This window comes from Larus michahellis, chromosome Z (genome assembly GCF_964199755.1).
Source record: "Larus michahellis chromosome Z, bLarMic1.1, whole genome shotgun sequence".
Taxonomy (NCBI): Eukaryota; Metazoa; Chordata; class Aves; order Charadriiformes; family Laridae; genus Larus; species Larus michahellis.
In genome coordinates, this window is record NC_133930.1 from 39,278,872 (window position 1) to 39,305,545 (window position 26,674).

Sequence of the window (26,674 nt, forward strand, 5' to 3'; positions counted from 1 at the left end):
TGTGATACAGATAATTTTCTTCATAATAGCTAGTATGGGGCTATGTTTTGGATTTGTGATGAAAACAGTGTTGTTAATACAGGGATGTTTTTGTTATCGCTGAGCAGTGCTTACACAGAGTTAAGGCCTTTTCTGTTCTTCACACTGCCCTGCCAGCAAGTAGGCTGGAGGTGCACAAAAATCTGGGAGGGAGCACAGCTGGGACACTTGACCCCAACTGACCCAAAATTCCATACCACATGATGTCATGCTCAGCAATAAAAAACTAGGGGAAGAGGGAGGAAGGGGGGTCTGGAGTTATGGCGTTTGTCTTCCCAAGTAACTGTTATGTGTGATGGAGCCCTGTTTTCCTGGACACCGCTGAACACCTGCCTGCTGATGGGAAGCAGTGAATGATGTCCTTATTTTGTTTTGCTTTTGTGTGCAGCCTTTGCTTTACTTATTGCACTGTCTTTATCTCAACCCACAAATTTTCTCAGTTTTACCCTTCTGATTCTCTCCCCTCTCCTGCTGTAGGGGAGTGAGTGAGTGGCTGTTGTGGTGCTTAGTTGCTTGCTGGGGTTAAACTGTGACAAATAAGAATTCTTACTTCCTTCTTTTTTTTTTTTTTTTTTTTGCAACATTCTTGCTCGCATTTACACAATGTATACAAAAATCAAAACATGATATCATTGCTTCATTTTATGATATTGTATCAATTACTTAAAAATATCATCTAGGACAGTAAAAGCATAACCTTGAAAGTCTGACATAGTCTTTGTCAGGTCTTTGCCATGTCAGTATATAACTCATAATCACAGAACTATAGAATGTTGGGAGTGACATTTTAAGATCATCTAGTTCCTGCTCCTTGCCATGGGCAGGGACATCTTCCACTAGATCAAGTTACTCAAAGCACTGTCCAATCTGGCCTTAAACGCTTCCAGGGATGGGACACATACAGCTTCTCTGTGCAACCTGTTTCAACGTCTCACCATCCTTGTAGTAAATAATTTCTTCCTTATATCCAACATAAATCTACGCTCTTTGAGTTTAAAACTCTTACTCCTTGTCCTATCACTACACTCCCAGATAAAGAGTCCCTCCCAATCTTTCCTGTAGGCTGCCTTTAAATATTAAAAAGCTGCTACAAGGTCTCCCCAGAGCCTTCTCTTCTCAAGGCTGAACAATCCCAACACTCTCAGCCTTTCTTCACAGGACAAGTGTTCCAGCCCTCTGATAATCTTTGTAGTGCTTCTCTGGGTGCTCCCTAACAGGTCCATGTCTTTCTTGTATTGAGGCCCCAGAACTGGACACAGTACTCCAGATGTGGTCTCGTGAGCACAAAGCAGAGTGGGACAATCACTTCCCTTCACTTGCTAGGCACACTTTTAATGCAGCCCAGGATACAGTTGTCTTTCTGGGCTGCAAGTGCACATCACCAGCTCATATCTACTTTTTCATCTACCAATATCCCCAAGTCTTTCTCTGCAGGGCTGCTCTCAATCCATTCATCACCCAGCCTGTACCGATACTGAGGATTGCCCTGACCCAGGTGCGGGACCTTGTACTTGGCCTTGTTGAACTTCATGAGGTTCACTCGTCAAACCTTTCAAGGTCCATCTGGATGGCATCCCTTCCCTCAAGTGAATCAACTGCACAACTCAGCTTGATGTATGTCATTAATAAAGTTATTAAGCAGTATCAGACCCAATATGGACTCCTGAGGGACAGCAGTTGTTACTGATTTCCGTTTCTACATTGAGCCGTTGATTGTAATTGCTTGGATGCAGCCATCCAGCCAATTCCTTATCCATTGAATAGTCCATCCATCAAGCCCGTATCTCACCAATTTAGAGGCATGGATGGTGTGTGGGACCATGTCAAGGGTCCTGCAGAATTCAAGATAGATAACATCAGTTGCTCTTCCCTTATCCACCAATGCAGTCACTCCACCATAGAAAGCTATCAGGTTAGTCAGGCAGGATGATCCTTGTGAAGCCATGCTGCTTGTCTCTAGTCACCTCTCCATTACCCATATACCTTGATATAGTTTCAAGGAGTATCTGTTCCACAATATGAAGTCTCAAACCTGATCTTCTCTTCTGATGGGAGGGACTTCTTTACCCCAGTCCTGGCCCTGAGATTCAGGGACTCAAGGTATATGGGGAGAGCAATTGCCAGTGAAAACTGAGACAAAGCTGTTGTTTTGTTTGTTTGCTTTTGTTTTGTTTGCCCTCCCCATGTCATTTGTCACCAGATCACCAGTCTTATTTGTTAGTGAGGGTACAATTTCTTTTGTCCTCCTTTTCTGACTAATGTACATGTAGAAGCCCTTCTTATTATTCTTCACATCCCTTGTCAAATTGTCTGCATCTACATTTGTTCCTTAGCTTTCTTGATCTCATGCTTACACACCCAGCCAGTATCGTTATAATCTTCCAAGGATTTGTGTCCCTGCTTCCACGACCTATGCATTTCCATCTTGTGTTCCAGCTTGACCAAGAGGTCCTTACTTATCTGTGCTGGACTCCTGCCTTCCTTGCCCAATTTCTTGCACATGTGAATTGATAGTTGTTGAGCTCTAAGAAAAATGTATTTAAATATCTGCCTGCTTTTTTCTTCTCCTTTATTCCTGAGGGCAGTTTTGCAGGAGGTCCCATCTACCAGTTCCTTAAGCAATTGAAAGTTCACTTTCCTAAAGTTTAAGGCCTTGAGTATACTTTTTGCCTGGCCTATATTGCCTGAGATAATGAATTTTACCAAGGCATGATCACTGGCTACTACCAGTATTGACCTCTTCAATAAGTTCATGACAGCAATCTCTGAGAATAGTTACAGGTGTAATAATATTCCTTGCAGGACACTTGTGTTTCTATCAAATTACAGTGGCAGAACAATAATATGAAGCTGAACCTGACTGATACCTAAAACTTTTAAATTAGTTTGTTTTCATTCTTTAGAGTTTCAATACCTTAGTGCTAAATAACGCAAATGAAAATGACCTGTATTTGCTTTAATGCAAATGCTGCCAACTAACTACCAATGCTTAAATTACAATAGTAACTAACACAGGACTGTGTGCTGCACAGAGCTGAACAACTGATACCTTCTGACCAGTCTTCCCTGTGTTGCGTGTTTTAAGGATCTCAGTACTAGCTGATTTTGAGTGTATGGTGTTCTCATTATCTTGGTGTAATGGTGGAATAGCTGTAGCCAAAATTTTATTAGGTAGAAATATAATTAAAAACACGTAGTGGCCATCCAGAAAATGGATGACCACTATGGCCATCCAGAAAGAAGCATCAATGCCTAACACACCGTACGTATCAGCAAGATCTATGCAGTGTGCGCAGGGCTCCTGTAAGCCAAAGAACCTTCATACATTCAGTCAGCATAAGCAAAATCACCGTTTGAACTCTTTGCAGAAGTCAGTTCCAAAGACGTCTAAATTTGATTGGCCGAACATCCGTGTTTGTGATGGCGTTTCAGGGGCAGTAAGGGAGAAAGGTGTCAACATCAAGGGTCTTTTACAAATAACTTCCACTGGTCTCTTCGCAACAGAAAGTGGAGCCAACCTTCTGTTTTGTAGTCCTACCGTCAAAGAGAGAAGACAGGATGATTAATAGATGAGGCTATTTTAAGATCTGACAACTGTAGGATTTCAAGTGACTATACTTTTTGCTTTTGCTTGAAGTCAACTCATGGGAAGAAATTTATTTCCTTTTGCAGTTCAGTAGAGCTCCTAAGCATCCCACATGAGTTTCAGAAATAAGAGATGATAGTTAATTTGCTATCTTGTGCAACTCCAATTCCAATTCCAATTGTGGAATTGGAAATAGCATTGGGGAAGACCATTCTTGTCATAACCTGGAAGTAAAAGCAGTCTCAAATGGAGATTACAATTTTAGTTTTGAGTATTGTTCATTAGAAGTTGGAAAAAGACAACAATAATTTACTTAGATATACTATCCAGTAAAATGGATTGGATTGATGGGTAATTGTATGAATTGGTGCTGTATATTGCAATTCTTCATTAATTTGTGTAAGCCACAAAGCACTGTCTATATGCAGACTTTTTCCTACTCCTGCAATACAAGCACTTTTTACTTTACACTGAAGATTTTTATGTGACTTATAAATCTCCTCCAGGGGGTGTGGTTATCATAAGATAATCACACCCTTGGGGGATTAAAAACACTTATCTCTGGATCATGACTTGTAATACCCCAGGGGTGTGATTATCTCAGGAAACTCACACTCTCTGTCATGCCTAATTGCTTAATTATTACAGTGGTGAGTTCAAGTTACTATACGGGAGCGAAGGTTGTGTCAGCATTTCTCTTAGAAATTTCCGTTTTCAGAAATCTGCCATGAAAATCTGCTGGAGGCTGAAACCTGGAAAAAAAAATTCTGCCTGGGAGCAAAAATCTCTGCCAGATTTCTAAAAATTAGCTTGATTATATTTTAACAATGTCAGTGAGAAATAAAAGTTAACTGTATGTGTTTATGTAACAGCTGACGTTCAGTCAAGGCTATGACATTGAGTTAAATAGAGTCAAATGTAATAACATGTCTTTAAAAATATATATAAATATGCATTCATTTAAATAGTGCAATGACTCACAAAGTCTTTTGGGCAAAAGTATACAGTGTTCAAATATCTGTCTGAAAGTTTTTTTACTGCTTCAATAAAAATGATGAAGAGATCAAACTTACTGAGTTATAGTACTCATGAATCCAACCCAGTTTCTACTTAGTTAGCACAGTGCTAATCATAAGTAAGTAGGAAACAAACTTCTTAACCAAGTTCAGAGAGTCACTGGTAACAAGGAAACACAGACAGAAATTCTTATTTGTACAAGTTTCAAAATTTAGGTATACCTAGTGATTCTATTTAAAAACCTTGCCAATTTGTGTTTGCAGAGGTGGGAATTACTGCTATTTTTATTTTTTAATCTAAGTGGAAGTAGAAGCTTAGCACTCAATATACTGGTGTTCTTGTCTGTAGCTTAAATATATCTAAAGTAATAATAATAATGGTAATAATGCAATGTATTTCATACCTTCAGTAATTGAAAGTATTCTTCCTATTTTGCATGGAAAGTTAATTTGTAAATGCTTGTTTAATAAGCTTGTGTGAATTTGTTGCCTAATGCCTATTTTTTGCCAAATAGAATTTAGCACACACAATATGTATTATTGACTCACTTCTACATTAAGAAAATAGAAAAAAAACCAAAAATAACTATATTTAAAAATATTTTATAAACACTATATATGGAAGTAGACAGTCTACAGAGAATCTGGAAACTAATCAATACTAGAATTCTTTTTTTTCTTATAAAATAAAATTAAAATTGTTCACCAGGTTATGCATTTTATGGAACACTATGTATGATTCAAGAAGTATGCAGGCAAAACACTATCTTTCTATCTATAGATGTCCTGACACAACAGGACCTGAACTGATTGGAATGACAAGACATAATCTGCAATTTAAAGGATTTTAAAATAATATTTGTACATGTTTTATTTATAGGGGTTTTTTTTTAAGAACAAAAGCAGCAGCTGTGCTATTTCTTTTTCTCTAAACTGGACAAGGCTAGAGTGACCATACCATTCACAATGGAACTTCTCAAAAGCCACAGCCCATAGTCCATCCTGACATACACTCTAATACCCTACCCATCATGTGGGTAACATGCAATTTTATAACATGTACTTTTGTGTCATAGGACGTTACTCAACAGCACCTGGTACATATAAGGAAAAAGGAAAACCTGGGTGTAGGTTGTGGGTAACTCAAATAGCTCATCTGGCAAACTAGTCAATAGTCTTAGAAGAGAAAATTGTTCCCCAGAGAGCAACATGAGGAAGAGAGAGGTGGATTATATTGATGGACTATAGATTGCCCAGGTGTACTGTAAGCCATCAGTTCACAGTTGTAGCTAGAAGCTGAGAAATAGCAAACTCTATTTGAAGCCTAAAAAATAATCTAAGCAGCATGAAGGACTAAGTAGAAATATGAAGAACTTTACTTCTGATTAAAAAGTTGACATACCTTTATATATATATTTTTATTTGATGATATTAATTAAAACATTAATTTTATGAGGACAATTTAAGCAAGTTTAAAGAAGGTGTCTGTATGCCATTAAAGAGGAATGTCTAGCTCAGTAGAAGAACTTCTGTGTTTCAATGCAGTGAGGCTGTTTCATCACTGTATGCTGAATTTTCTACTTCAGTAGTGCATTCATTTTCAAATGACAAGTTCCAATTTAACTGTGTGAAATACTGGCATACTTTGTTTCAAAGAAGCAATGCATTGTGTATAGATTCTACCACATGCTAAGATTTTAATCCTTCTTGCCTGCAGATACACAGTCCTGGAAAGAAGGCTGAATGCTGTGGCTGACTGGCAGTGCAATACTTGTTTGATACTGTGAACAAAGACAATTTAATCTGATTGTTTTGTTGTTGTTTTATTTCTCTTTTCTGCTTTATTGTTCCCCAGCTGGCATTCTTATTTTTACAGTATCTTTCACCTGGCAGTATTATAGTAATTATACAGATGTATTGACAGCCAATGGGTGTTGAAGAGTGAGAAAAAACAGCTGGTGTTTTTGATTATAAGTTTAAGATGTTTTATAGGGAAAAAAACTTAATGAACATGAACAGTCACTAAGTGAAATGATGGAAAGTATAAGATACAGGATACATTTTTGCTTCCATGATGGCTTTTTTTTATGTACCACTAGAAAAACAAGAGGGAGATTGGGACATATGATGCAGAAGATGAGAAGATAAAATGGATATCTGATATAAATTAAAGCATGGTTCATATGAAGATTAGTGAATGATATAAGTAGAGAGGAATAAAGGAGCTTGACATTTCATGCTAGGTACATTAGTTAATGGATAGAGAGATACCATATGGTGCCACTGTAGAATGAAAGATGAAGATTTCTTGCCCATTGGCTCACAATTATGGTCAAAGCATGTTTGGATTATGTCCTCTCAATAAGAAATTCCATTTAAAATGACTTACTGTGGGTGCTTGCTGTCTGGTTATGATAAGAGCTAACCTGAAAACTTCTGACATCAATGCTGAAATGTTTTTGTGGGTGTTTGTGTGTGCATAATGAGCAAGAAAAGAGTATTAGAGAGCAGGGGACTGGCAGAGTTGTGAAGCATAGCAAAAAAAAAAAATAATGCAAAGAGTAAGAGAACCACAGAATAGAAGAGAGGGACAGAAAGCAAGAGAAAAAGAAGAAATTTGTTCTTCTTGTGAGCAGAGAGTAAAGAAAAGGGACAAAAACCCCATTAAACTCTGCAGGTAACCAGCACTGGTATAGCACTTCACTTTTTAATCAACTTCTTCAACTTAACTTTTAATCGACTTTGGCAACACATGGGGATGAGATAAGAGGTCATGAGGAATAAGAGTTACAAAGCAGGAATGAATGAAATGAGGAGAAATAAAGTACAAGTTGTCTATGGTTTGCTGACAACATTTCTGGTACAAATGATGAAATTCCTGATTACATTCATGCAATGTTATGGTTTGGCTGACTGGTGTGCTTTGCTGGATCATTTTATAAGTACTCATTCAAAGATAAATATATCCTGATACTTCTATGGAATTCTCATTAATACTACATTTAGATCATGGGCTACTAATAAAATTCAATCATTTTACTTGAGTATTTTGTTTTCTGGCTTTTACAGGTACCACAAAAACTTAATATTCAAAAATGTTTAATAATAATTAAAAAAAAATAAAGACTGAAGCTTAGTTCTTGGTCCAATGTAAATACTTAGATAGCCTTATTTGCATAAATAGTGACCTTCAGAGCCTAAGTTTATGACAGCACTGTCAATTTGGTGCCCACTTATGGCTGTAGAATGCTAGTGCTAAACATGAATTTTAACTAATGTTTTTGCCTCAAGTCTTTATGGTTTTCTGTTTTTTCATTTATTTTGTTTTGTTTTGTTTTTTGGTTTTTTTTAATGGAATAATAATACTTTTAATCTTCATAGGTAAACTATAACAAGTCCATTTTCATCTCCATGCAGTGGTGGGCCAAATAATAACACTTCCACAGATATACACTTAAGTTTGAGTATGGTTTTGATTTTGATAGTCCTGGGCAGCTTTTAAGTTCCAAAATATTCATTAATCTAATCTTTCTGCTGTAAATATTTTCAGATTGCACTGGCACTGATGGTTTCAGAAAGACATTTTCCACATCCTACGTACATACTTTCATAAGTCCTTCCTCTTTTGAGGATCACTCAGTACAGAAAGAAAGAACCGGACAATTCCATCTCAAACATCCTGTCTGATAACAGCTTAATAACAAATTCCCATAGAGAATATGGAGAATTGGTCTTGATAACTCAGAAGAATTTACATGGCAATTTTTTCCCCCGAGTATTAGAAATTCAGCTGTAGTAAAGGAAATGGTCAAAAAGTAACTGGGGTTACAAGATGGATATTTCTTAACTCAGAAATTCATGAAACTGATTCCCATTTGTATGTTCTAGCTAGGTAGACCTGTTCTCCAGTTTCACTTGCTGCTGTCTCTACCATCTTCTTAAAATAGATCATGTGCTTGTAAACAATATCTCTGTGGAATGAAACAGAAAAATACACGTTATAAGTGCTGTTCAGGTGCAGGGATGTAATATCCTACTCTTTGGGAAGAACTGTGTCTCAATCATCAGGAAAGGTTGAGTTGTGCTATTCCTTTAATGACTGAATACAACAATACATGCCCCCCTCACCCCCACCACCACATATTACTGGTATATGAGCCAGGCAGAAAGAGCTATAAACCTGTCAGTTTAAAAATAGAAGTTCTTACATATTTCTGAATCTTTACCAATTGAAATTGAAGTTTTCTAATTAAAAAAAACCCGACAAGGTATTATCCAGAAGCAACTGCCCAGGAAATTCAAGAGCATATGTCAGTAACTGATGTTTTCTTTCTTTCCATCAGTAGCTCATGCTGGGAGAAAAAGAAAAAAAAAAAAGGAAAAATGATTTTATGGACGGCAATTAGAATTATTCTGACCATTAGTTACAGAATAGCTTCCTTTCCCCTAAGTACTGGAACCTTAATTGCTTACTTTATCAAAATTATTTGTCACTAGTACAGAGCTAACCTCACTTTGCAAATCCACTTCCCAGTTTGCAGGTTTGGTGTGTTCTAAGTGTAGAATATACAATCATAGAATCATAGAATAATTTACATTTTAAATGTACTTCTTCCCTATTATAATTTTCTCCATGTTAGTAGAATGTTATTTACTAGTTGCTGGTATACTGGAGGCAGCTATGAACATATTTATTACTTTTCCTTAGTAAGGAAGAGAATGCTCTCTTTTCTCTGTTTTTTTCTTTTCCTTGTTTTATGGAACATACATGCAAATTTCAGCTATATGTGCATGATCAGATTGAACTGGCATTTTTGACAATTATTGGTAATCTTATGTAATTCTACTGCTGAAAGAGCTTGCGAGGGCAAAGCATATTTTAGAGAATACTTATATACGCTATCAATGCAAGTTTATGAAAGAAGAACAATAGATAAATCATATTTTATTGAATGCTTATAAACCATTATAACTTTGTCACTTCACTCCAAATTAGCAAGCCTGACCTTGTGTCTCACATCAGCCATGCAGTTTCTTATTTTTAATGACTTTGGGAAAATACATCACAAAAAGAATGACGTAGTCTGCCTTTATGAAGTGAGCACATGTGACCAGGGGTTGTAATAAAAATGCTAAGGTCAGGCAGGGTATTTCATTTCAGTATAATTCCTAAGAAATCTTATATATATTCCAAGTATGCAATTTCTTGTCCTTCATGTGATGAAGATAGCGTTTACCTGAGAAAATATTAAAAGAGTGTTTAAATCTCTGAGTTGTAGTCTTCCTGTGAAATAGAGTGGTATGGGATTGATTGTAGGGTAGGAGGGGAAGACTGGGAGTGTGAGCTGAAATGTTGGTGGATGTAGCCTCTGAGTCGTATTCCATTCCAGTAGACTGTGTTAGAAACAATATATGAAAAATGTGTTGACATTTTAAAAATGCTGCTGAATTCAAGGAGTTGTCATCTAGATAACACCATTCCATTCACTTTTATCAGTTACAGGAAATAAACCAAAATCATAGTGTTGACTCACTGCTCTTTCTACTAGCTTTTACTTAGCAGAATGAGTCAAATCTTGCCAAGAATATTTGCTTTTCCACTAAACTGTAGGATGGCTTTTCTTGCTTGAGTTTTGGTGTTTCAAACAGTCCTGGGGACGTTCTTGTCACCAAAGGCAAATGTGACAAAGACAATGGTACTCATGGAGAACCTTGGAGTGAATTCCTATTATGCTAAATAGCCCTGTGCTTTTTCGCCAGCTTTTTTAGGGAAGTTTTTTGGGGGTTTTTTTGTTGGTTTGTTTTTTTTTCAAAAGGCAGCTGCAGTAAGAACTCAAAAAATTTGTAGATGATATATCATGTGTGACAGCCTTTATATAATAATTTATCCGTCATGGCAGGAAGGAATTCCACAAGTGCCACCACTTATTACAATTGTCACAGTTCATAGAGCTTATAGTTAGAGGGAGCTTCTGGGTCAGTTGGTGCAAAACTCAACCTACGTATTAGATTTCTTCACGTAACGTCTACCATCTCTTTGAGCACATCCAATGGAGCTTTAGTGACTTCCTTGTTGGTGACTGCATTAACCCACTGATACCTAACAGGATACGGTTTTTTTGGCATCATTTCAAATTTAAGCTTCCAGCTTCCTAAGCAATTCCCCCACCCCCCAAGCCTTTTTTGTTTTAATAAGCATTTATGGTGAAATAAATGAGCACCAGTCAGAAATACTAAGCCTAGCTTAACATAATCAAGATAGCTTCATAGTAAAAGGGATTGTAACGCCATTTGCCATTTGAGCCTGTAGTTTCTTGAAATTCAGTAATGAAGCCTACTACTTCCATTGGCAGTATCTATGAAGACAATGTCAGTTGGCAACAAACACAAGTTTCATCAAGTTCTTCTACAACTGGCATACGATAAAAGAAACCAGAGACACTTGCCTAGTAAACTGGAATTCACAGTCAGAGTTACTTCCACCTTGGAGAACTGGTGCTCAGAAAAGCTCAAAGAATTTTTTTTTTGGAAGGGCCTTTGTTTGACAGTAGACAAGAAGCAGTCTGGATGTCTGACAACCCCTTAGGCTTTCCCAGAATTAAAATTCATTGTGCCAAGAACTTCTAAGGCAAGCAGCTGTTGAATTGACCAGTTCACCATTATATTTCCTGTGTGCTTAACTTTGATATCTTTTCTTCCTATCTCTTTTTCAAGCCTTTTCTATAGTTACATTTTATGGAGTGTAGCATGTTAACTTTTCTTCAGGTTTACATCCTTTTTAATTTGTTGGCATCCTTCAGTGGAAGAAAATTTGATGTGAGTATACTATTGTGTTAAAGTTATAAGAAATCCCTTGTTTTACAGAGTTTTGAGATTGAAGTGCATTCATTGCAAGTTTTGAATCTGCTGCAGAATGCTGAGGAAGAATCCATTACTTCCTGAACCTGCTCCTTTTGATCTGTTCTGCGATTTGTCTTGTCAGTTAAAGGTAGAAGGAGTAATTATGTCAAGTTTTTGACTGATTTAACAATTGCCATACGGAGTGGTTTGAGCTCTTTCTTTCCTTCTTTCTTTCTTTCCTTCCTTCTTTCTTTCCTTCCTTCCTTCTTTCTTCCCTTCCTTCCTTCCTTCTTTCTTCCCTTCCTTCCTTCCTTCCTTAGATTTCCTTGGTAGTCCACTTTTGATGGACAAATCACCAACCAGGCAGGCACTTTTTTCCCTAATTGCTTACATGAGGGGTTTCAATTACACATTACTGGACTGGACTCCAATTAGGTGATCAAATTGTGGGGAAGATATTACCATATTTTAACCTGTTTAACAGAGATAAAAAGTGGTATGTGGCTAGTGTTATGTTCCTGCAACCCTCTGAAGGACAGGCGAGTCCTTTCCAAAGCCAGGGTCTATTACTGTTTCAAAACAAACCTAAAACTGTCTAAACTGGGAAGTATAGTTTCCTAACTTTGTTTTGAGAAATGGTTGATTTGATTTTTCTGACACTGAAGAAAGGTCAGCCTGAGGCAGACAGTCAACGTGCACAATTTTGGCCTGAACAGCTGAAGTCTGACCAACATATGTAAACCAGGATATTTTAATGGAAAGCATTATACAACCTTAATTATATCAGATTATGCTCCCTATGAATAAGAATTAATCCATCAGTCAGTGCTGTCTGTGCTTTGACATCTATACTATCAATATAAACATCTGCTCAGACAGAATCTCCTTGAAGACTCATCAATAACTCAATAGCAGAATGCTCCAGTAAGTAAAATATTTTAAATATGATTTCAAAGTAGATTACAACCCTTTAGAAATGCTGCTGCAAGAAATTATATAAGAAAATGATACGCTAACATAAGGAAAAACAAATAGCTCTTGAGTGATTCTTAACATTTCTGTCATAAGAAGAGCTGATTTAATTAATGTACTTTATTAAACGAAGTGAACTACAGCTGGGTTAGTATATTGAGACAGCACTAGGAAGATGTGCACTGCATAAGCACAAAGTTTCAGGGATCGAGGTTAGATTATCTTTCTGCCAAGATAATATATTAGTGATCAAAGTTGACATTGACAGCTATGGGAAGAGATAACATACTTAGACATCTTACAGCGAAAGATGTGAGCAAAAGGCTCCTCTGTCTCCCCTGCCTGCCAGTTTCAGCTGAAGGGCATTTAAAGTCTTTTCCCCTGTTGCCACACTTGCTGGTGGAAAGGAATTCCAAACATAGGCTCTGTGGTCTTTCTCCCCCTCCCGTTCCCAGAACTGTAAAGGAATGCTTCATTCAGTCTTCTCATTCATTGTACATTTGTTTGAAAATCAGCCAAAGTACTAATCTAATATCAGGTGTAAATCCCACAGGATTTCTTTGGTTAGGCTGGTCATATATTGAATTTGAAAGTAGGAAATTAGGCTGGAGAAATCAGGCACATAAATACAGATTAGTCTCTCTGCAATATGTTTCTGCAGTATCAGTGTAGAAAGCGATAACAGTACTTTTGACAAACAGTTACAAGTAAGGTTACCACTCAGCTTCCTCTGAAAAAGTTGTATGACAGATTATGCCTGTTATATGTTTATTATGCATATGCATATCTGTTTCACAGCTTTAAAAAATATTTTTTGGGGCTATATACTCTTTTTAAAACAAAACAAAATTTGAAATACTGAGGTAATCCTTTCCCTTTTGGTGAATGTAAAGCGAAATGCATTTTGTCCCACTGTGAAAACCATTTAAATATCACATATTCAAGAATTTAATCTGGAGACATTTCTATGTATGAGTCTTATTTTAGGTGAAACCATGAAAAATGGAGAGCAAAAACGTATGTCTCTGTGTGTCTATGTACATCTGTAAATATGTGCTTATTGGTGTTCAAATAAATAAATAGTATATTCTGGGTTTTATTTTTAATGCACACATGGGAACCCGAAGTCAGAAGTCAAGTTCTACAGAACAAGATTAATAAGGTACTAAACAGTGTAAAGACTTGTTTGCTGATGGAAACAGAGTTAAGGGCATATTTCCTGTAGAGAGGGGAATGAGGTGTGGAAAGATCACGAAAAGGTAAGTACCATACATAGCAGTGGAAATGAAGTCTACGACTTCAACAGTACTCAGAAAAAGTACAAAGAAGTCGAGATGAGGTGGGAGGCCAAAGCACGAATTTACTCTAATTCAGGGCAGGGTTTCAGACCAAGTCTCTGTTTACTTGGGCAAATTACCTCTTTCTTAGATTGCTGTATGACCTCAGAGAGAAATCCATTAACCTTTCCTACCAAGTGACCACCATTTGAAGACTGTGAAGAGAGATTGCAAAAGAAAGAGGGCTAGCAAGTCTTTAGCTTAATTGTTGGGATGGTGATTTAGGAGTGGAAATCACTATCGTCAAAGGTCCTGATCAAGATTATAGTGGTATTTTACACAGAATAGTGCAACTCTGAGGGTACATACTAGAAGTATCCACACCAGAATAGCCTAGTGTGTGGTGGGTAGGACACTCTTCAAAGATAATACTCTAAATCATTTATCAGTTAAAAAATGTAAAACACCACTTGTATTTCATAACTCTGGGCATTCCAGGAACTATCTTGCAGCTGAAGCTGCAATCAAATTCAGATCACATTTGTCAATAGGAAACCACAGAAGTGTTTTTCAAGAGATCCCAAACAATAATGTGGTTTCTTGTTCCAAAGGAAAAAAAAAAAGCCACAAACCCAAAGCCACCACACTACCCTCGTTTTCAAGCAGACTGAATGCCACTGCCTTCCTGTCACAGATTTAGTTAGGCCTGTGGAGAAAGTCAGAGTGGCCGTCTGAGACCTCCAGACTAGTCCCTGGCTTGTCAAAGAAAAAGATGATTTTCTTCTTGAGAGAATGGCATCCAAGAGAGGATTTAATAATGTTGAACAATAGGGAACATTTCAAGTGAAGCTAGCAAGTACAGATACCTGTGAAGAATGCAGTTACCAAATGTAACACTTGCCATGGGGACCTAAGTAGTTGCTTTTTAATGATTGCTTGTTTGAATATACAATTTTCTCTTGGTACACAAGTAGATCTCAGATATTGTGTGCACAATTCCCCTGCAGATATGGAGATGGAGAGCCTAGAAAAGCAGTCTGATGCCATCCTGCCTTACTTACTGAGGCAGTGTCTGTATCTTAGTGCAGAAGTTTACCATCACAGTGAAGCTCGTGTTCCCTTATGGGTTTCACTGCGTGGTCTGACGTACTGGGCTGGCAGGTGCTCTGCAGATCCATTGAGACAGGGATTCAGTCCTAGGTGTATTTGTATTTGTAGGGAAGAAAACTATTCCTGCCAAAGATGTTCACCTCTATGGGCTTCTTCCTTAAATTAAGAAGATCTGGGCATTTGGCAATGTTAGAAAAGGAACATGATGTGCTTAGCTGCAGTCAGGTTTGTTTTGCCCCGCAAGAGTCCCTGTGCCAGCTCATACGTGACATACAACCTGGATGCAGGGGCCCTGCAAAGCTTAACTTGCAGGTCCCCTTCACTTTTCAATTCAAGGCTGCCCACTCCTTTGTGTTCCTCTGTCCTCAAAGGCAGCATTATCAGAAATGCATTCATGGGAGCTTTTCTCACATCAGTGGCAGAGGCACCAAGAAGCAGTGAGAAGCCCTGGGGAGGTTGGTTTCAGTGCTCAGCTGCAGGCTAATATTGTCTCGGCTAAGTTCTTGCATTCACTGACTGTTTTGCTGCCACTGGCATAGTGTAGAAAAGATGGAAAGCCACTGAAGAAGGGTAATAATTACCCTCCTGTAGCAAACTTCTGAAAGTGTTGTGTTATGGGAAGTCTGTATATTTTACAGTGAGAAGGTATGTCATAATGCCTCCAAGAACATACTTAAGTCCTGTTATTTCAAAATGAGTGCCTTTGCTTTTTTGCACCACCAGCGTTTCAGCTTTCTCCAGATGAAGGAACTGATACTGCATACTGAAGTTGGCTTTATTGTGAAACTATAGGTCTTCTAGACTGGAACAACGAGGAACATATGAAACCTTTATATCCCAGCAAAAGTTATAATAGAGATTTATATTTCCAAGAGAAAATTTTTATTTTCATAGCTTTTTTCAGGTTTCATATGAGCAAACAAGCTAGTGTCAGGCACTGTTGTCTCAGACATTCCTTAAAGACAAGTCAAGGTAGTGGTCCCCACAGCCAGCTCCTCAGGAGGCCAGGTGTGTTCCTGTGAGTCTGATTGGTGTTATCCTTATCTATTTGGGCATCTTACCAGTTGCTCTTGACTAGAACAAAATCATCGAGACTCTGCCCTGTTCAAGGTTTTGGTTTTTTAAGTATTTGGTTTCACAGGATCAAAGAACTCCAGCGTCCATCGCGTTCAGTTCTGATTCACACTTTGTGGTCCCTTCTCTCATGCTGCTTCCCTTATGATTCCTGCACTACCAAGCATAAGCTTACTATTAGACAACGTTCTTAACTTTGCCCCTTGGTTTGTTGTTTCCTTTGGCTCATACAGCATTTGTCTTCTGACCTCAGCCTGGCCTGAATGACTGGGTATGACTTATCACATCTTGATCAAAAGCCCCAGTCACTGTCAATAGCCTTAGCAATGAGATTGGAGAGGAATTCGGAGCTTTTGAATTACTTTGTTTCAGATTCTTATGAAAACATGAAAACATAACAAAACGTATCTCCACACCATGATGTCAGTGCAAAACTAAAGGTTATCCCCATACCTATAATTTATAAAGTCATCCAAGAAATCACACCTATTTTAATGTAAAATCATTACATTCATACTAAACCATCACCATCGGCCTTAAAGAGCAGGCAACTGCAAAGAGATATATTTAATATAACATATATAAAAAGCAGAAGTTGAGACAACAAATGAATTATGTTTTCAGAGCAGTTCAACAGCATCAGGGAAGTTTTTCCTCAGGTTTCGTTAATCATGCAGAAAATACCTACTCTCCTGATGTGTTGCCTTTATGCAAGAAAGAAACAGGACACTCTAAGAAGAGTTCCAGCATTACTGTAGTTCTGAAACTACTGAGGATTCTGCAGCATTTTATGATCTTACCAATATTGAAGCTGGCAGTATTAAGACCTTTTACAAATATTAGTTTAGCTATTGCTTTATAGAGGTAAAGGTCAATGTCAGTATGCACAGCTAGCAATAAATAACACATTTTTAAAAAGCTCAGGAACTTTCTATACAAAGGGACGTCGGCATTTTTTAGTCTGCAGAAAGGTATGGAATATCGAGATTTGCGAAACGAGTCTTTCATATAGGTTTAATAATTTCTGGTTAGTTTTGCTCCAGGTGGTTGGGATTAATTTTACAGAGGTCACTCCACTTGTTTCACATTGACATTGAGTACAAATACTCATTGAAATAATTTTGAGTTCTAGTATTTTCTGGCTTTTTGTAGAACTTTCATGTGAGTCATTATGAATTTACAAAAGCTTAATTAACACTTGCTTAACTCATCTATGCTATGAAGAAAGAAGACTCACATGTTTTCACCAATCTGTACTATAAAATTTCTGCTTCTTGTGGATCAAAGCTAGTAGAAGCATTTTAGATTCAAAATCATTATTTCACATGATAATTTTAAAAAAGATTTTTTAATTAGATATATAAAGAGATAAAATATTTTACTTTTCTTCAGTCTCGAAATTTAGCTCTATAATCTCGCTACAACTTCATTAGTAGATACTAATTTAGACATTTATTTATTAAAATAAAATCTCCTACAACTATGCACCTTAAGTGTCAAAATTGTGTTTTACTGACTTAGCTGTATGTCTTGTTCACTCTTTCTGTATTTTTAGAACGTGTGCCTCCTGTCACAGTAAGTCATAAATTAAAAATGTCCTTTGCTGTTGCAGGTTCAAATATCTCAACTCTAAAGTGCGGTTTGTAGAAATGCAACTCCTCAATTTATGTGTGTACAATCTGCACGTACAAAACTCATTTTATGCAGACACAAAGTGAGAACGCTGCATATCAGCTATGTCACTGACATAAAACTGCAGCTTTAATTGTGGAAGCTATTTTGAAATTGCACCCACATCGTACTGCATGCAAAAAGGAGTGTCATGCCACTGAATGATTTATTACAGCTTCAAGGGTAGCATATGCTGCAACGGGCTTTTGTACGCGTGGGAGGCAATCAGCTATGAATGCACAGTGTAGGAAAAGTAATTTTTGGTGAGGGGTAGGATGGGCCACTAGGTGACACTACTACATCACAGATGAGCAAGACGATTATTATTTATCCAGTAGGTAAAAAATAGGCCTGACTAGTAGCTTTTCCTATAGTTGATAACATTTATCAGACCTTTTTTTAAACATAAAGATTATTATTTGGGTTTGTGGTTTGGTTTTGGTTTTTAATTCAAACCACATAGTCTATGTGAGGAATATTCATATTTTAAAAAAAAAAAAAAAAAAAAAGACAAAACAGCACTTAGTCCTTACTTTGTTGCTCAGTTATTACCTCTGTTGAACACTATTAAGATAAATGAGCAGATGGGAGTAGCAAAGTTTCAGTTCAGTGTTATCAATTCAGTCTCTTATTCTGAGTTATTTCCTGATCTCTGCTTGAAGCAATAAATGGGGATGTTTTTTATTGAGGCATCGCAGACAAACTAAAATTTAAAGAAATATAAATCATATATGGTTTTCTTACTATTACCACTATTGCTCATGAAAATTTCAAGGCAATAAATTAACGTTTCTGTTATATTTTTTCCAAATTTTTTAAAAATACTATTTTACAAATGGGTATAACACTAAGCATGAATGTGTCCTCTCTGTAAAACAAATCTTAAGTAATTCTGGATCCTATATGTGTATATATAAAACCATAATCTAGCTAAACCAAAAGAACTGAAAAACTGTACATATCATGCTAATGAAAGCCAAGGAAGTTTACCACTATTTTTCTTTTATTTGAAAATCTGCTGTGAAAAAGAATGAGTCAAATACTGTCAGAAGTGTTAACTGAGCTCAGGTTCATGTGAAAGGCCCCCCAGAATAGATACAATTATAAATGATAAAATAACCTTGACAGTGGTTCAGTCCAATTTGCACCACAGCAGTTATTATTGTTATCAGGTTTTTTCTCTCTTCTTCAGTTTTTTTTGTTTGTTTTTTTTTTGTTTGTTTGTTTTTGTTTTTTTTCTTTAACCCTTTTCATTTCCTTATTTGGCTTTTCCCAGAAGAATTTGAGGCTAACAATTTTTGATGGATGATAGCAACTTCATTTTCCAACAGCCACATTCTTCACGTAGGAACAACATGCTTTGTTTAAGGAGGTTGAAGTGCAAATGAAGAAGTGCTATTCCCAGGCAGTGCTAAGCCTGCAACTCTAAACTGTAATATTGAACTGTCCTCAGTACAGTGTAGACCGAAATCCTATTTTGTTTTTAAACTGCAAGTTTTGCATCCATTAGCTACATGGTTCATAATTAGTGTTTGGGCCAAACAAAGAGTCAATATGATGTCATGTCTAGACAACATGTAAATTAATATGAAAGCAATTGAGTTACAAATTCTATACTAATACAAATTAATCTGAATTAAGTTTAATCCACAGTTATTAACTGATTAAATGTGGCTGTTGGTAGCTACAGGGTGCTGACTTCCATCTGTGATTATTAGGGGCACAGCTTAATCACTGATTCTGCACTGAGAAATATTTAAAGCAAATGTCATATACAGTGACTCTTCACACTTGTTCACTGAATGGAACATCTAAGAATGGAAATCATAAATCTACATTTTTAAAATATGTAGGAAGTCTATCTTGATTTTCATAATTAGCTTCTGGCTAGAGACAGCTTAGTTCTTGTTCTGTTGACTCTGCCTGGCTTCATATTTTCTCCTGTGAAAGGTGCACATCTCTGAAGGTGAAATTATAGGCCGTTGTGAAAAGTAATTCAGATTTCTAATATTTCCATTATTGTTATTCAAAATATGTGAAGCCTGTTGCCAGAAATAAGCAGGTATGTGTCCCACGCCGCCAAAGCTGCTTACATTTCAGAGCTGGATATTCACTAATATAAACAACACAGTGACAGACATGTCCACTAAAATTGCAAAAACGTTGATGGGAGCTGACAGAGTAAGAACCAGAGTAAATTCTTTGTAGATTTATGTAATAATTTGTTAGAAAAAAAAAATATGTTTTCCTTTTAGGCCATACATATTGCATTTGAATTGTGTCCTATTCCTTGTAGATTTTCAGTACTGGTAATGGGTAAAATGAATGTTTAAAAAAATATAATAGAGATGGAAATTACCTCACTACAGAAAGCTGCAGTGTCTATGATTTATCAACAAAGCAAAACTGCAAACAATTACTGGCTGATATTTTCTGTGTGATTTTTTTTAGTTTGCTTGTGGGTTTTGTTTTCTGTTTTTACTGAAAAAAACAGCTAAAAAGGTTAGGGAAAGTATTTTATCTCTTCTTTCTTTGTGACTGAACAACTAGTTCATCAGAAAACTGTCTCAAGGCTTTGGAATCTATTATGAATCTATCACATAGTGTATATATAGCTGATAATTACAAACTATGTGATATCAAAACCAGGGTCATTCTCTTCTATGGAGTCTTTTATAGACATCCTACTTATTGCCATAATAACTGAAGCTGTCATGACAGTGGTCTGTGCCTAGCATGAAGCCCTAAACAATTCTGACAAGCTGCAGCTCATTAAGGGACAGTCATTTTGTTGAAATGTCTATCAGCTCTCAGGGATGTACCAAGATGAATAGACAGAAAACAATAGCTCCATTTGTTAGAGCAGTAGCTTCTCTAATACATGATGAGACAATCAAGCCAAGCCGCCTTCAGCACAAAGACATAATTAATCAAATGGACAAATGGTTCAAAAATTGCTCTAGTATATTCTGTAGTGGACAGGGGTTTCCATGGAAACATTGGCGTTTGCATCACAGTTAATGACCATTCTGTACAATAAAGTTCCAAAAAAGATAGCCATGGAGGAAAAAAAAAATCCAAATAAATAAATAAATAAGGAGCAAGTGACAGGTAAAAGGAAGAGCGTAACTTTGGTGTGACAGATAAATTAATGACTATATTTTCATATATTTATAGAATGCAAGGCTCAAACAGGCCATCATGGTCATCCTGTTTGACCTCCTGCATAACACGGGCCAAGGAACTTCACCCAGTAAGCTTCACATCAAGCTTATAACTTCATCTGGAGCTAGAGCATAAAATTTAGAAAGACACGTAGCTTTAAAGTATTGCAATTGAAAAGTCTACCATGTTCCTGTGCAAATTATTCCAATAGTTAATTATGCTAACTGTGAAAAATTTGTACCTTATTTTGTGTTTTGCTGTCTAACTTTGCCTGCCAAGCAGTGCCTCTTCTTGTGCTTTTCTGAGAGATTCTGACATATAAAACCTGTTTCTTCTTCACCTGTTTTCTGTTACAATCAACTCAGTCTTAGCTCTGTCAGTACAAGATGTATTTTCCAGGCCATCACAGCATTTTGTTAGCTCCTGGCACTTCTGATAATTTGGAGGAGCCATTAGTTCAGCTCATTCTTCAATCTGACCAATGTTTCCTACATAGAGATAATATTTCTTTCTGTATAACCCTCATTGTTTGTTAATATGGTAGAGAAAAAACAAGGTTTTGCCTCTTAGGGGGAAGCCTAATGACCAAGTATAGGGCCTCCCTTCCTTCTCTTCTCTTCTCTTCTCTTCTCTTCTCTTCTCTTCTCTTCTCTTCTCTTCTCTTCTCTTCTCTTCTCTTCTCTTCTCTTCTCTTCTCTTCTCTTCTCTTCTCTTCTCTTCTCTTCTCTTCTCTTCTCTTCTCTTCTCTTCTCTTCTCTTCTCTTCTCTTCTCTTCTCTTCTCTTCTCTTCTCTTCTCTTCTCTTCTCTTCTCTTCTCTTCTCTTCTCTTCTCTCTGTAATATTTGAAAAATATATTTTGATCTGAAGCTGGAAATTCCTTATTAATATCAGTATTCCCAAACTCATGGTTTTCTATAAATTCTCACTGGAGCTTATTTTTATTTGAGTAGCTGGCATTAAAAATGTCACTGTTTATTTCCACAGGACATTCTTCCAATCTGTAATTTGTTTTCCAGCTTTCCTGTGATGCAACCAAGTGTTTAGCCGTATGTTTGAATGAATTTACCACGGTCTGTGTAACCATTATTTCATCATCAGAAGCACTGATCTTGGAAGTCATCTACAGATTCTGGGTGTTTCTTACAACTAGCCTTTCCAAACAATATTCTTAAAATAGCTGTTATGATAATAAAAAAGTCTTTTGGACTTTGTTTCAGTTCAGGATTTTGGAGCTGTCTTTTATCGTTCATGAAGGAAGACTCTACTGTAGCTGTTGGCATTCTTGTTATGCGTATCTGTTTTCTGATGCACAAAAATACTTTTAAGTACATCCTGATCCATAGCTGTCCTGAACCACACAGGCTTCTCCTTTTTTCTTTATGAAATAGCATACAGCATAAATAATCTTTAAGACCACCCTGAAGCCTGAGAATAGATACGTAGGTAGTGCAGAGGGGCATCTAATAACAAGGTCTGGTGATTTATGTGCATGCCCCAGCCAAGGAGACACATTTGTAAACCTCTGTGTCAATGTTGGAAGAGAGCTTTTAAATGATGGATTTGTGGTGGCAATCTTCTTCAGAGCTTTTAAAGGAAGCAGTTAAACAGCACTCGAACTCACAAAAAAAGTGAATTTTGCTGTGTCCCTGGATGCTAGGTTGCTACAGCATTCTCTCCTGAGGTTATCTTTGGCATTTTTCATCCAGCAAAATCAGAATTTGTAAGATGTTCCTTGGATGTCATTTACATGAGCTCTCTGTCACCGCAGGCTGCTGTGTAAATCCAGATGACCTAACAGCTGCAGGTTTGTTATCCATTTGGTACTGTCCTGACCAGCAGCAGCACCTGCCAGGCAGAGGTGCAATCTCCCTTGCTCCAGAAAAAGAAATTCTATAGAACTGGGCAGCTTGTGAGTATGTCCTGTGTTTATGAATAGTTCGGTGCCATAAGGTATAGTAAATGCTTTAAGAGATGAAAAATGTAAACAAGAATTACAGTAGACCAACAAATTTCTAAGGTAAAAAAATAAATGTGAAGGTATATTTTTATATGAAGGCATGTATTTCTTGTAGGAAAAAATTATACAGGTTGAGTTCCTACTGATTGAAAGAGATCATTACTAACAGACGAACTGCAGTCTTGGTAAGAAACATCATGGTTCTTCAGAATATGTTTTGGATTAACCGTTTGAGTTTAGTGAATAAAGATAAGCCTAGAACTTGCAAGTTTTCCTCACTGCAGCAACAGATATGCTGTGTCAAATAAAGGAAACCATCGCTACACTTGCCTGGACAAACCCCGAAGCCTTTTACAAACAAAGATTCCTGTTTTCATTCTATGCGCTTCATCTCAATGTATAGCTCAGCTTTTCACTGACAGTGTTTTTTTTCTCATCTGGTGCTTGCTACAGTTATATAAATATACATCTGACTTAGCAATCTACAACCTTTCTAAATGCATTCTTTACAGTGCTTAATACGCTTCCGTGATTTAATCTCACTAATAGAGTGTCACAGTGAAAATTACAAAAGTAGATCCTTCTGTGCTGACAAAAATCTTGTTTTATACATATCAAGATTTTCTGCCACATGAATAAAACTTAACATTTTTTTTCCTCTCATCATGCTTTACAAAACCTCCTCTAAGGCCTGATTCCACTTGCTTTTTTCAATATTTAAGAGAACCGAACTAATCCCCCTCAAAAACCCCCAAACTAACCCCAAACCTGTTCAGATTCTTTCTTTGCAGAAGGTCACCGAAAGTAAATTATCTGGAGCTCTGTATGTTGCTGTATTTTTACAATCATGCTCTAAAAGCTTTTATTTAACTCTATTTATATTCTACACTTTACTGGAATGTTACATGTTTTTTCTTTCACTTGTTAAAAACAGTATATCGCTCTAACTACAATAGCAAACTCTGCCTAGATATTTGGCTTATACCTGCCTTTCACATTGTCACCTCAGAAATCTGTATTTAGTATACTTTATCATGTCCCATGTCAGCTATTATAATTTCAACATTCATGATGTTTGTACTTCCTGAACTTCATATCTGACCAGGCTACTCTTATGCTTTAGGAGATATGAATCACCCTCATCCGCTATCCCTTTGACTGGATTTCTATTCATTTCAGAAGCGAATTTAAAATTTCTCTCTTGCTTTGAAACAATGAGTTTACTGCACCCTTCTATAATTTCCTCACTCATTCTTTTTTCACCTCTCTCCATTTTTCATCTTGGTTCACTGTTTGGTATTTTTCCTGTCACTTTCCACGCTAATTGTCACCTTTTACATGTGCCACACCATTCAGAATAATCTTTCTTTCATCCTTCTTTTTAAGAAGTTGTTTTCTGGCAAAACTTTGCTACTCATTCTTGTTGACCGCTTTTTTCTCAGAAACACAGAAGTCAAAACTGTTAATGACGTATCCTACTAGTGTAGGATAAGTCATTAGTTACTGTTAATGTAAAGTCCTTGTTAATGTAAAGTCACTGTTAATGACTAATCCTACTAATGACTCAGAAACACACTCATGACTGTGTTACTCCTGGGCGTCTGGAAGGATTAATACTTCTAATAAATGTAATCTTGAAAAATTATAGCTTCATTTTAGGGCAGAAAAGCAGCAGGGGTAGCGGGGGAAAGAAACTGGGAGTAAGGAATGGGGAAGACTGAAAGAGAGAAAAAAAATAATTTCATAAAGTGTATTCTTTGTTTTAACATACAATTGATAAAATTTCAACAGCTCTTATTGACTTTGTTGGAATAACATCTTTATATTACTACTTCAGAATGACAGATTTCTGTACATCCTAGCACACTACTGTTGTTACTGTCCTCTCACCCTTTCATTGAAGCTTTTAGTTCAAAACCAAAGTTTTTCTGTGGTATGTTTTCAATAATGACAACTAAAGCATTTTCAGAATATAATATCCTAATATTGTATTTATTGCAAAACATGCATTAAATGTCATCTGATAATAACACACTGGGAACAACAACAAAAAATACATATTTCTCGTAGTTTTCTAATTCTTCTACCTGTTTACATGAACAGACACACACCTACATGTGTTTGTACCATCCAGAGATTCAAAGCGTTCCCACAAATTAATACTATAGCATGTTAGAAAAACTGATGAAAACCACTGTAAATGAAAAGGAGAACATCATGTATAAGACTGGGAATATTTCTCCAGTAATAAGGAAATGTCAGCATCTAAGTATTCTTCAATAATTTTATGGACTAGGAAAGGCATTATCAGCTGCACTTGCACTTTCAGGTTTTCCACTGCAGCTCTACCAACACAGGCATATAATTGGACTATTCTTTCAGCACAGAGAGGGTCATAGCATAAAAACAGTTAACCATCTTCATTGTGCATGTTGGTGTTGATGACACTCAAATCTCTTAAGCAGATGCTAATCCTGTATTTGGTCATATTGGGGTGGGCACTGGGTACTGCTGCATAAAGCAACGCATTTTCTTACATAATTTGGTTGTTAGGACTAAAGCAAATGGTCGTGCTTTAATCCTTACCTGATTTTCTCTAGGTAAACTGATAAGCTTTCTAAGGGCTCAGAAATATAATACCTTTGATAATGGACATTCCTTGGTTTAGTAGTTGATATTTTTTTTTACATTTGGTACACATCAAATTAATATTTCTTAAAAATCAGCAATTTTTTTTAAAACCTCTTCAGAAATGAGAATATGTGTTTGATTTTCTTTCTTGATGTGCTTACATATAGAGAATTTTTAAAAGATTAATGTAAAAAATATATAATTTGTGGTATATGTTTTTTCCTATTTTTTTTCCCAAAAACCATCTTTAGAATATGCTGAAGTGAAAACTGTGGGGTTTACTTGCCATAAGTCACATCTGATTGCTTTCTTGGTGGCTGACTTCCCTAATTTTCTCCTATTTTTTTTAGTACCTATGCTTTAAATAACATTATTTTGTGCCCAGTAGCAGGATTGGAATGAGACCTGTTGGACCGGGTCCAGAGGAGGGCCACAAAGATGATCCAAGGGCTGGAGCACCACTCTTATGAGGACAGGCTGAGAAAGTTGGGGTTTTTCAGCCTGGAGAAGAGAAGGCTCTGGGGGGACCTTATAGCGGCCTTCCAGTACCTGAAGGGGGCCTATAGGAGAGATGGGGAAGGACCCTTTATGAGGGAGGGAAGCTATATGACGAGGGGTAAAGGCTTTAAACTGAAAGAAGGGAGATTTAGAATAGATATTAGGAAGAAATTCTTTACAACGAGGGTGGTGAGGCACTGGAACATGTTGCCCAGAGAAGTTGTGGATGCCCCATCCCTGGAAGTGTTCAAGACCAGGCTGAATGGGACTTTTAAGCAACATGATCTAGGGGGAACGTGTCCCTGCCCATGCAGCGGGGTTGGAACTAGGTGATCTTTAAGGTCCCTTACAACCCAAACCATTCTATGGTTCTATGACTTTTATTTTTTACCTCATTCAGACCCGGCAGTTCACAAATTTAATTTGCTATATTCTGCTGCCTGAACAAGATATACAAGTGGATACAGATCTCTTTTCCTTTTCTACTTCCTTTTGTCCCCATCCTTCTATTTAAGATTTGTTTAGGGGAAGCAAAGCCTCACAACTGTACGCAATATGTGCTGTTTAGACAATAGTATGTGGCAGAAATGCTGGGGCTATAGAAGTTGCTTTAGAGTTCTGGTAATACATAGGCTGGTTGAGACACCTCACCAGGAAACAGAAAAATTGAATGAGTAACTAATAAGCTTAAAGGAAGCATGGGATTCGGATGGTATCCCGGTGACCAGTGCCTTCTCCCTTAAAAGGCAAAAAGTAAAGGAAAAGAAAAACGTAAGAAAAAATGTTAATAGCTCACCACTTGGGATCATATGATGTCTATTCTACATCTAGATAAGAG